This window comes from Protopterus annectens, chromosome 2.part1 (assembly GCF_019279795.1).
Source record: "Protopterus annectens isolate FY-2018-M chromosome 2.part1, PAN1.0, whole genome shotgun sequence".
Taxonomy (NCBI): Eukaryota; Metazoa; Chordata; order Ceratodontiformes; family Protopteridae; genus Protopterus; species Protopterus annectens.
Genome location: NC_056729.1, coordinates 1,473,801,703 through 1,473,813,860, shown reverse-complemented (window position 1 = coordinate 1,473,813,860; position 12,158 = coordinate 1,473,801,703). Strand labels below are relative to the sequence as shown.

At 38.9% G+C, this 12,158-nt stretch overlaps 1 protein-coding gene across 2 annotated transcripts in view; it reads left to right on the top strand.

Moving 5' to 3' along the window:
* CFAP74 (cilia and flagella associated protein 74) overlaps nucleotides 1-12,158 on the top strand; it is a 3,161,205-nt gene that overhangs the window by 2,735,625 nt on the left and 413,422 nt on the right. The window lies entirely within an intron of this gene.

The window sequence follows — 12,158 nt, the reverse complement described above, 5'->3', positions numbered from 1 at the left end:
TTGTGCTGGTTCAGCTCCTTTATCCTGGATCCAGGAGCAATACCTTTTCCACTTATCAGCATAGGATTTTCTAGTGCTGGGTTGTCTGGCTTCACGTATAACATCCAAGACTTGCTGGCTTAGGCTGGCCACTGGAGGAGAGGTCAGTGAATAAGCCAGGCTGCCAGGTTCAGGGTTTGCAATTGTGGATGCAAGCACTCTCCCTTCTGCTGGGTCAGGAGAGTTGGAATCTGAGGGAAGTGCCATGGAGGCAATGGTGACAGACTGTTGCAGTAGTGGGTAGCAGTGTTGGCGTGGCCACTGGGGCAATCAGGATTGCCCTGGGTCTTTCCTCCCTTATTTTGAGTAACACCCTTGTAAGAAGAGGAAGAGGGGGAAATGCATAGATCGAGAGGTTTACCCATTGGAAGGATAGGGCATCCACTTTCCAGGCCTTGCTGTGAGGTTCCCTGGTGCAGAATTTGCTGAGCTGGTAGTTGCTGTTGGAGGCAAATAGGTCCACCTTCGGGGTACCCCATTTCTGGGTTACGAGGCTGAAGGTGTTGTGGTTTAATTGCCACTCGTGGGTCTAGGAGATTTCTGCTTAAGTTGTCTGCCAGAGAGTTTTGGTAGCCTGGCAGGAATTGTGCTAACATGTGAATCTGCATAACTGAAGCCGTGTGCCAAAGGGTGATGGCTAGCCTGCATAGTGAGTAAGAGTGGGTTCCTCCCTGCTTGTTGATATACCACATCACTGTGGTGTTGTTTGTTTTGATTAGTAGAGGCCCCGAAAGAGTAGGGATCTGAAAGCTGTCAGAGCGTGCTGAACAACTAGCATCTCTTTTTGGTTGATGTGCAGATGAATCTGATTTGGGCTCCAGTGGCCCTGAATGCACCTGCCATCCAGGTGTGCACCCCAGATATAGTCTGATGCATCTGTGGTTAGGGTCTGGGCGGTGTGGGGTTGTGAAAAGGGAAGTCCCTTGTGGTTGCATGCTTCTGCCCACCAATGAAAATCTTTCCTTAGACAAGGTATTATAGGTATAATAGTTTCCAGGTCCTGAGAATGTTGACACAAAAGGCTTTTTAAGTACTGTTGAAGTTTCCTCATAAGCAGTCTGGCATATGGAATTAGTAGAATGCAGGAGGCCATGAACCCTAGAGCTTGCAGGCCAGTTGAGAGAAGTAGCCTGTCAGATAGGCTTATTTTTCTGGAGTAAGGAATGCCATCTGGGATGCTGTGTCCAGGCTTGCTCCCAGGAATACAATTTTCTGACTGGGGACTAGTTTGGATTTCTTTTCATTTATAGTTCATAGGTAGGTACTAGGCTATTGGCCCTAGGGCCTATACAAGCCTAGCCAAAAAGGTATCCTGGCTTTCGCCACTCAAGAAAATTATTTTCCTGTGCCCCTGTCAAGCAGAACCACAGAAGTGATCCCCGGGGTGAATTTCCTATTACCCATCCAATCATCAAGATTTTTCTTGAAGAGTGCTAATGAGGAGCTCTGTTTGACATAGATAGGTAGTCTGTTCCAGAGTATGGGAAGTCTCTGGGACAGGAAATCTATCCCTCCAGCATGTTCTGTTTATTGTGGTGACAAGGTTTAGGTCCCTAGAGAGTGTAGCTCGGAGGGATTGGGATTTCTTTAAGTGGAGCATGTCCAACAGCTCTGGGTTTGACATAGCTTTGTATGTTAGGCAGAGATTGCCTCTGAGTAGGCGATATGCGACGGAGTAAAGCTGGTGTTCCCCAGTGAGGTCAGTAGGTCTTTTACAAATGTCAGGTGCTGTAACAGCTTTTCCTGACTGTCTGCCTAAATCAGGCAGTTGTCCAAGTAGGGGTAGATTTGAATATTTCTTTGTCTGCAAAAAGCAATGGCTGGAGCCAGGCATTTTGTGAAAACTCTGGGAGCAGTGGATAAGCCAAAGGGAAGTGCAGAGAACTGATAATGCATAGATCCTGCCCTGAAACGTAGATATTTCCTGCAAGAGTCTCTGATTGAGATGTGCAGATAGGCCTCTTTTAGGTTTAGAGTGGCTAACCAGGCATCTTTGGATAGCATAGGAAGAGGCTGCTGGAGGGTGACCATTTTGAATTTTGGTACCACCAGGAAGGTGTTTAGAATGGATAGATCTAGGATTGGGCACCAGGTGCCCTGTTGTCTGGGTACCAGAAAAAGTCTGGAATAGAACCCTTGGCCTATCTGGTCTGCAGGAAAAGGCTGAATTTTCCTCATGGAGAGCAGGGAATGAACTTGGTTTTGTGCCTCTGCCCACTGGTTTGGAAGAAGATCTGGGAACCCTTTTGGGGTTGGCAGTGTGTGGAAATAAAATTTGTACCCCTGGGACACTATGTTGAGGACCCATCAATCACTGGTAATGGAGGCCCAGTTTTTTGCATGGGAGGCAAGTTTTCCTCCTAGAGGCACAAGCAGGTGGGCAGAGGTAAGAGGTGGAGTTGAAACATCATTGTGAATTCCTTCCATAAGGGGGTGGCGTAGCACTCCCTGTTTTAGAAGTGGAGGTACTCCATTGCTTAGATCTCTGCATTCCCTGGGCCTGCTGTCTGAGGGGTCTAATGCATTCCCTGGGCCTGCTGTCTGAGGGGTCTTCTTCCCCTAAGTCAAGTCTGAGGCAGCCTAGAGAGGGCTGTAAAGGACCATTGCTTTGAGGGGCAATGACTACTGACAGAGGCTGGACTTGCATAAAGTCTTTAACTGTCTGCATAGATTTAGTTTTTTCTTCCATCTTTTTTAAAACCTCTTCTGCCTTGATGCCAAACAGATTGTCTTTGTTCAGTGGTGCATCCAATAATTTTGATTTGACATGGTCTAGCAAGGTCTGTTTCTTAAGCCAAGCATGCCCTCTAAGTACAGAACCTGTGACTGTTACCCTGCAGGATGCTTCTATGGCATCAAACCCACATTGCAGGGTATGCTTAGTAACTTGGCTTGCAGAATGCATAAGCTCCTGTAATTCTTTATTTTATGCATAGTCTGGAAAGGTAGATCATTTTTGTTTAATAAGTTCCATGGTATGTTTCTGGCATTTCAGCATGTGGAACTGACAATTTAATGCTCTAATGGCAAGAGTTGCAGATGTGTATACTTTTTTTACCCCATCTGTCTAAAGCTCGGGAATCCCTTTCCGAAGGGGTGGGATCCTTAGCTGTGGTTGCTTTTATTCCTTAGGTCCTTAGGAGATGACCTCTGGGTCAGCAGTAGGATTTTTGAAAAGAAATTTGTGTGAGTCACAGACTCTGTAAAACCTGTCGAGTTTCCTGGGAGCAGGAGGTAGAGTATCAGGAGTTAAACTGGATTCCATGAGAACATCATCCACAACATCCAGAACTGGAGGAATAGGTAAGGGTCTGTGCTATGGTAAATCTAAAAATTAAAAACCAAACAGCTGAACTAAAAATGAAAATACCAAGCAGCAGCAACCAGATGAAAAACGGCACGGACTGTTTATTCCAAATAAAAGTGAGCGCTTTCGGCTGCAATAATATACAGCCTTCCTCAGACAAAGTACAAAGCCCCAGCATTACACTGGGCTTAAATAATACATCAATCCACTTCAGCTGACCCAACCAATTAACAAATTAAACAAATTAGTAAATTAGCAAACATCTAAAACTTTACAGGATTCATATTACCCCTACTTATTTCATATATAATTATATAACTATATAAAAAAATAGTATAAATATCATATAAAATAGAATAGAATAAAACACATTGATTTAAATTTAATATATGACATTTAGAAACTACTCAGCATACATATAAGTATAAATATATATGTGTGTGTATATTATACTTATATTTAAATTTAAATTTAAATTTAAATGTAGATATGACTGTAAAAAAACACCAACCATATAATTTAATAACCTTGCTAAGTAGGCATTATTGCCTACTAATTTATCTACGTAAGGCTTTTAACTTTAAAATACACTTAATGGAGGCAACATCATTTAGCCCTGGTGGAAACTGTGCAGATGTTCTAACTTGCCAGAACAGCTGCTGCTCTTCTAAATGTAGCTGCCAGGGCCCACCTCTAATCTCATTATTTACCTGATGTATAACAGAAAATAGGAAACTATGTTCTGGATATTCAAGAATATGCCTAGCTAATGCGTTTGTCAAGTCATTCCTTCCTATGGCATATAAATGTTCGTAAATTCACTTTCTCAGTTTCCTCTCTGTTTTGCCAATGTAAAAGGAAGGACATTTTTCACAAACAGCGACATAAACCACCCCACTTGACTCACAGTTAAAGTTTCCTTGGATGGAAATATTTAATTTATTAATATTGATTTTACTACAAGCTAAAACATATTTACACTGGCTACACATTCCACATTTTCGCATACCAAATATTTTTTGTTTACTAGGATTCCTACTTTTTTCCACAATTGCCTTTAAGTTGGGACCCCTTCTATATGTAAACGTCGGATGCGTGCCCAAAGTTTTAGCTAATGCTCTATCTTCCAAAATGATATTCCAATTTTTGGTCAATATATCCCTAATCACCTGGAAGTCAATACTATACGTGAACAAAAAAGTAATATTGTTTGATACCAAATCATTATTATTGTTTGTGCCCAACTTAGTCAACCTATCCAATAATGCACCTCCCAACAATGGCCTAAAGTGACCATTTTGTCTTTTGGTCTGCACTTCCTGTTGTAACTGTTTTATTAGATTATATGGATAGCCTCTACATAGGAACATTTTGCCTATATTATCACATTCTCTAAGAAAGTCAGCCTCCTCTGATATCATCCTGGCAGCCCTAACAAGCTGTCCTTTAACCACACTTCTTTTTTGATGGATAGGGTGACAACTTGAAAAGTGAAGGTAACTATTAGAATGAGTTGGTTTTCTATGGATGGAAGATTTAAACTTGTTGTTAACCCTATCCTTAGATATAGTTACATCTAAGAAATGCATTTATTCCATACTCATAGAATACATAAACTCCAAAAAGTCAGTCATCATTGAAATGCTGTCTATGAAGTCAGAAATTAGATCTGGTGAACCATTCCAAATAAAACACATATCATCTTGGTATCTTGTATACCAAGAGACATGTTGTTGATATAATTCATTATTAAACAAAAATTCATGTTCCCAGGATGCCATTACGCTATTAGCAAAACTACATCCGCATGATGACCCCATGGCAATTCCAGTTTTTTGTAAATAAAATTGATTCTTAAACATTAAAAAATTATTTGATAAAACAATATCCAGGAGGGTCTCCACAACATACATCTGTGCAGAAGTAGCATTTTTAGTAAGCATAAAATTCCTGGTCCAATCTATACCAAGTTGGTGTGGAATTACTGTGTATAGGTCTTTTACATCTACTACCAGAAAAACATACTCTGAATTATATCCAATTTTACTAAAATTTTCCAAGTAGTCCCAGGAATCTTTACATATCTGGGGTTCACCTTGTAACATCGGCTTAAGTATCCCATCCACAAACTTCGCACAAGCATAAGTAATAGATCCTCTCCCATCAACTATAGGCCGAAATGGGGGATCTACTAAATTTTTATGAATTTTTGGTGTGCCAAATATAGTGGGAATTTTTGGAGCTGGCATGGATAGAAAGTGAAAGATGTTACAATCAATACTTCCTTCCAAAAATAAATCATCCAAGACACCCCTAATTTTCCTATAGGCTCCATTTATTTCATTAAGACTGGAAATCGAGTATATATCAGACTGCAGGTGATTTAACATCTTTTTATCATATAAATATTCGTCCATGAACACCAGCCCCCCTCCCTTGTCTGGTTTCATGACTCTAACCTTACAGTCAGATAACAAAGCAATAAATTCCAGTTCATTCCTAGAGATGTTACTTATTTTTTTGTTGTTACTTACAGCAGAACGATTATTAATAAGCTTAGATCTTAAATCAATTTCACAAACTTTTTCAAATAAATTCAAAATGCAATTCAATGGCGGATTGAACACACTTGATACTCTCAAAGTGTTACAAAGGGCAGGTGTATTGCCTAAAGAAACTGCTAAGTTCAGTTTCCTAACAAATAATTTTAGGTCTATGATAGTTTTAACCAAATCGCCCCTTCTGTCAGGGACAAAAGACAGCCCTTTCGAAAAAAATTCAACAACTGGTTGGTCAACAGACAAAACCGTGTAGTTGTAAATTTTAAAATCACAGTTTTGGCTTGTAAGAACTGTAGGTCCCATTATTGGAGGAAACATTATCTCCTCCGTTGATTCTGTCTCTTCCTCCTCTGTGGTTGACCCCCATAATTGGACCTGGTGTTGTTGTTCATATGTCTGTTGTTGTCCCTGAAAAAATCCTGATTACTGTCATTTTGTTCATGTGTATAGTTCAGATTTTGGTTATTGGTATTATTGTTACCACTGTTAGTGTTGGAGTTGTTGTTGGTTTGGTTGCGAATACGTTTGCTCCTACGAACTACAGTTTGCTCTTGATTTTCAATGTTATCAGTAGGGGTAATTACCTGATTATCAGCCTCTCTATTAAATGGATTATTCCCTATTGATGGTGGAGGGGGGTAGGCTTTGTTATTTTTATAGTCATAGAGGTCTCTGTCCATTTTACGTTTTTTATTACTAGCCATTTTACTCATAGAGGCCTCTATACTAGAAAAAATCCTTAAATAATCATATTTATACCGTGGAAAGTCGCTATCTTGCGTTAATCCAGTCTTGAGTACTTCAAGTTCGTCTATAAGTATTGTAATTTTACAGTTATAGAAATTAATTAAAGATGACAAAGTCGAAGCCCTGTGTATCAAAAAGGGCTAACAGCTCTTTGTGAAATACTGAATTGTTCACTAACCCTGCAGGATAAGCGCCATTGACGTAGTCCCTTAGGAACCACTTTTTTGGATATACATTCTTGCAAATAGGCGACTTCTAGTTGCAGTTTCTTGCATCTAAACAGTTTTTGATCAAACAAATTAAGTTTGTCCACAAAGTTACTCACCGCATTTTCTTGGTCTACTATGTTTCCATTATGGTTAACTGAAACTCCAAAAAAATCTTTCTTACTCAGAAAGGATGCCATAGAAGGTATGGTGGTTATAGTATTGCCTTCGTTTAAAATCCTTGGCGACTGATGTCCTTGTTCATGTATAACTTCCCCACTAGCCCTACGAACGCTAGTGTTAGTAATGGGATGTTCAGGTGCTCTATTACTGAGCTGAAGTGGCAACGGATTTCCTTGACGTGTTAAAGGAAGTGCAGCTACGACAGAATCCCCCCTAGCATCATCGGGGGCTCTAGAAGCAATCCTGGAGGCATTAGTCTCCACTTTTTGTGATAAATCCTCTACTCTTGTTAGTAGAAGATTAATCAGGGTAGTAAGGTTACCCAGCTCTTTTCCTTCATCCGCATTGATTATATTAGATGAACAAGTGTCTCGCTCTTCATCCTGCAAGAAAAGCGATGGTGTAGCAGTCCTATTATGCCCATTCTCCATGCAAGGCATAGCGTTGCTGCTAGGCATATCGAAGTGAAACCAAAAAAACGAAAAACCAAACAGCTGAACTAAAAATGAAAATACCAAGCAGCAGCAACCAGATGAAAAACGGCACGGACTGTTTATTCCAAATAAAAGTGAGCGCTTTCGGCTGCAATAATATACAGCCTTCCTCAGACAAAGTACAAAGCCCCAGCATTACACTGGGCTTAAATAATACATCAATCCACTTCAGCTGACCCAACCAATTAACAAATTAAACAAATTAGCAAACATCTAAAACTTTACAGGATTCATATTACCCCTACACATTTCATATATAATTATATAACTATATAAAAAATTAGTATAAATATCATATAAAATAGAATAGAATAAAACACATTGATTTAAATTTAATATATGACATTTAGAAACTACTCAGCATACATATAAGTATAAATATATATGTGTGTGTATATTATACTTATATTTAAATTTAAATTTAAATGTAGATATGACTGTAAAAAACCACCAACCATATAATTTAATAACCTTGCTAAGAAGGCATTATTGCCTACTAATTTATCTACGTAAGGCTTTTAACTTTAAAATACAGTTTTAGATGTTTGCTAATTTACTAATTTGTTTAATTTGTTAATTGGTTGGGTCAGCTGAAGTGGATTGATGTATTATTTAAGCCCAGTGTAATGCTGGGGCTTTGTACTTTGTCTGAGAAAGGCTGTATATTATTGCAGCCGAAAGTGCTCACTTTTATTTGGAATAAACAGTCCGTGCCGTTTTTCATCTGGTTGCTGCTGCTTGGTAAATCTAAAAATTCCCTGAGTCTCTTTTTGGACTGAGGATACTTCTGGCATTCCCAATGGAAATGCTCTCTCAAGGTATGTAGGATTTCACCAAAAGAAAAATCCTTTGGAGGAGAGGGAGAAGGAATGGCTTCCTCTGCATCTGAATCCTCATAAGCAGATAAGGGCATGTCTTCATAATCAGAAACCTCAGAGTCGTCGGACTCTTGGTCAGATAAAGCTGCTGGGGACAAGTCTCTTTTTCTTTTAGAAGGAGAAGGCTGGCTTCCCCTAATCAGCATGATAAGGACTTCCACCATTTTAAGCATTTGAGATTGAGGCATGGAAGCAGGTGCTTGAGCTTGGGTCAGCGTTATTTTAGGCGTAGTTCGTACCCTGGGCTTTAGAAACTCGGTAGTTTTAGAAAGAGCTAAAGACGTGAAAGAAGTTGGTTTGTGTTGAATATCGGTAGTGTGAAGAACTTCCTTGGAAGTTGGTGCCTGCACAGAGGCTCTGGACCCATCCAAGGTAGAAACATCCTCAGGTTCTGTAGTCAAAGAAGAGTCTCGCAGCATATCGAACTCCGAACGGGTCTCGGTAGCAGCCTGCGAATCCATAGAAGTGGGCATCAGGGGCTGCGAAAGTGCTTCACTGAGTACTGGCGAACTGGCAACTAGCTTAACGGAAGCGTCATTGGCAGTTTTGGATCGGTGTGGTCTGTCTCTGTCTTTATCCTTACGTTTTTTCAAAAGATCGGTAGTCGGATGGCTTACTGAAGCCATTTCGGAATCCGGAGATCGAGAGCGAAAGGATTTAGCCATGATAAGGGCCCGACGATGTATAGTTCAGACATTGAACAAAGCACAAAACCAACTGTGAGGAATGTCATGGTCTGGGCCTAAACAGGTGAAGCAGTAAGAATGGAAATCTCTGTGTGGTGTTTGCTTTCCATAGGCGAGACAATTACTAACTTTTTCTGACATCGGTTAGAGCAAGAAAAAAGGATCTCCAACGGGGTACTTAGCTTTAGAAGACTTCAAATTCAATTTCAGAAATGAAAACTCAGGTAGTGGACAACTGGCACTCGTGCAAACTGCTGCTGCTTCGGGCTTCTCGGCAAGAAAGACTGATGTAATGGCATCGGCTGCCTGTTTTTATATCACTGACGACCTGACGTCAGTCCTGGAGTGACAACAACCGATACAGAAATACTAAGCCTCTGGTATTCGGGCCAACTGAGGGCTACCTATGGCAGGATAACCCAAGTGTGATGACTGCAACAGTGAAACACAAAGAACATCTGTAATATTATGAAAAGAAGTAGTACACTTCATCTCCCACTTGCCCTACCCGTGTTTGCTTTTTGAAAAAAAATATGGGAGTTCGACATACAAAAACTGTAGCACAAAAACAGTTCTAGTATTGAACTAAATTTGTCCCCAGTTGAGTATAGTTTATTAAAGGAACTGGCTATGAACAAAAGTATCAGGGTGATGAAACCAGATAAGGGGAGTAGGGTAGTAGTTATGGATTATGGAACATATTTGGGTAAAATGCATGATTTTTTTTTTGATAGTACTATGAAGAAACATCTGTTAATAGTATCAACATTTCTTATTCTAAAATAGATTTGACCCTACAGGATTTTTTAGATCAGGAGCAGATATGTTATGAAGAGTGGGCCTTTTTACACTGCAAATATCCTGTAATCCCCTCTATTTTCAGACTTCCAAAAATCCACAAAGATCTAAAAGATCCTCCCATGAGACCCATAGTTAATGCTGCCAAATCCAGAACACACCCTCTAGCCAAATATATTGATATCAAGTTGAAGAACATGTTAGATGGGTGGTTTTATATATGTAAGGATTCATGGGATTTGTTGTTAAAACTTAGGAATGTTAAATTTGTGAATGGTAACACTTTTGCTACAATTGACGTTATTAACCTGTTCATTGAATAACAACAAAGTGTTATTGTAACTTTGACGGAGTTAGTTTTAAAAAACAACTTTGTATATCTTGATTGCCAATATTTTTTACAAAGAAAGGGTGTTGCGATAGGGGCAGCATGTGCCCCCGTCTTTGCTAACATTATAAAGTTATATTGGGAAACAAAGTTTGTTTCTGAAAAGTTTACACCTCCCCCATGGGAATTTTATTTATGATACCTGGACAATCTTTTTATCATTTGGAAAAGTACATCCAGTGACTTTGTATCTTTTGTTTCCCATTTAAATAACACTACTACATTTTTCAAATTTACGCATTACTTTGATGCAAATAAAATCAATGATTTGGATGTGGAGGTTACTAAGGATGTAAAGATGGGTAGATATAACAGTAACATCTACAGGAAACCCATGTATTGTAATAGTATTCTTCACTACACTAGTAGCCACCCAGTATACCAGAAAAAAGCTATAATTAAAGGTCAGTATGTGAGACTTCTGAGACTGGTGTCTGAAGGACAAAGTTATCAAACTCGAGCAGCGATATTAGCAGACATTTTTACAGCTAGGGGCTACCCTGTTTGTATGGTTAATAAAGTTTAACAAGAAGTGGAGATAAAAAGGAGAGAAGGATGGTTTCAACCATTACTTAGAATAGAAGGGAATAATAATGACAACAATTGTGTGAGAAACAAAACAGGTGTAGCTAAGGATTTTCACAGTTCTTTAGTGACAACCTACGAAAGTAAGGCAACACATGTAAAATGGATTTTAGAGAAGAACTGGAGCATTTTTTTGCTGTTTTGAAGGTTATACAGACACTTTGGGTACTCGTCCACAGACTGTATATAAGAAAGGTAGGAAAATTAAACAACATATGGAAGGAGTATCCAATTATGTAATGTATAATAGGAAACCAGGTACATATAAGTGTGGAAACTGCAGACAATGTAACTTTTTAAGGTTAGGTGAAAAAATAAAAATGAATAATATTATGATTAAACTACACTTCCATTGTGATTGCAACACTTCTGGATTAATTTAAATTGCTTCATGTGAAAAATGTGCCAGTTTTGACATTGGTAAGACCCAGAGAATGTTTTGTGAATGGATATGTAAACATATATTAGACATCAGGAAAAACAGTACTAACAATTCATTAGCGAAACATGTAGCTAAATTCCCTGATCACCACTTTTTATTTATGGGCATTGATATGGAAAGGGATGACCCCCGGGGTGGACCTTGGAAACTTCTATTAGAATACAAAGAGCTTCTTTGGCAAGTTAAATTAAATGCATACACCACCCCTGGGTTGAATGAGAATGTTTCAATTAGTAGTATATAGAAACTTAAGTCCTTAGAAGTATAAAAAACTTTTCTAATTTACAATATTTTTAATATGTTTTATTTTTTTTAGTTTCTTTTTTTATGTTTAATGTATAATGTTGTATGACTTTAAATGAAATGTGATTGATTAGTGGCCATTGATTGGTTGTCTTCTAACATGTGATGTTTTTGAGAGAGTATTTATAATCTTTGTAATGTTCTACTGTATTAGGCTTTGGAATGATTTTGTTATTTACCTGTAACCACAGTACATCAATGTGGAGCTTTTCTCTCTGGGCTTCCAATGAAAATGGGATATTATGCCACCTGGACGTCCCCGGTAAACAAATGTCAAATAAAATAAATACATTGTACACTTCTGTGGCACGCGCATGCACACACACACTGGACATAGGAACAGTACTAGACAAACAATTACAGGAACCATAAGATGCCTAGCCATATAGATATTTAAGTAGATACTCTTAAAAGAATGTTACCATTCTGAGCAGTTAATAATGGTTACCTCCCAAATCTAGTAGGGTCATACATGATAACCTTGTGTAAATTTATGTCCAGTCATGCAATTGTCATTTCTAGCCAAAGGCAAACTAGTACT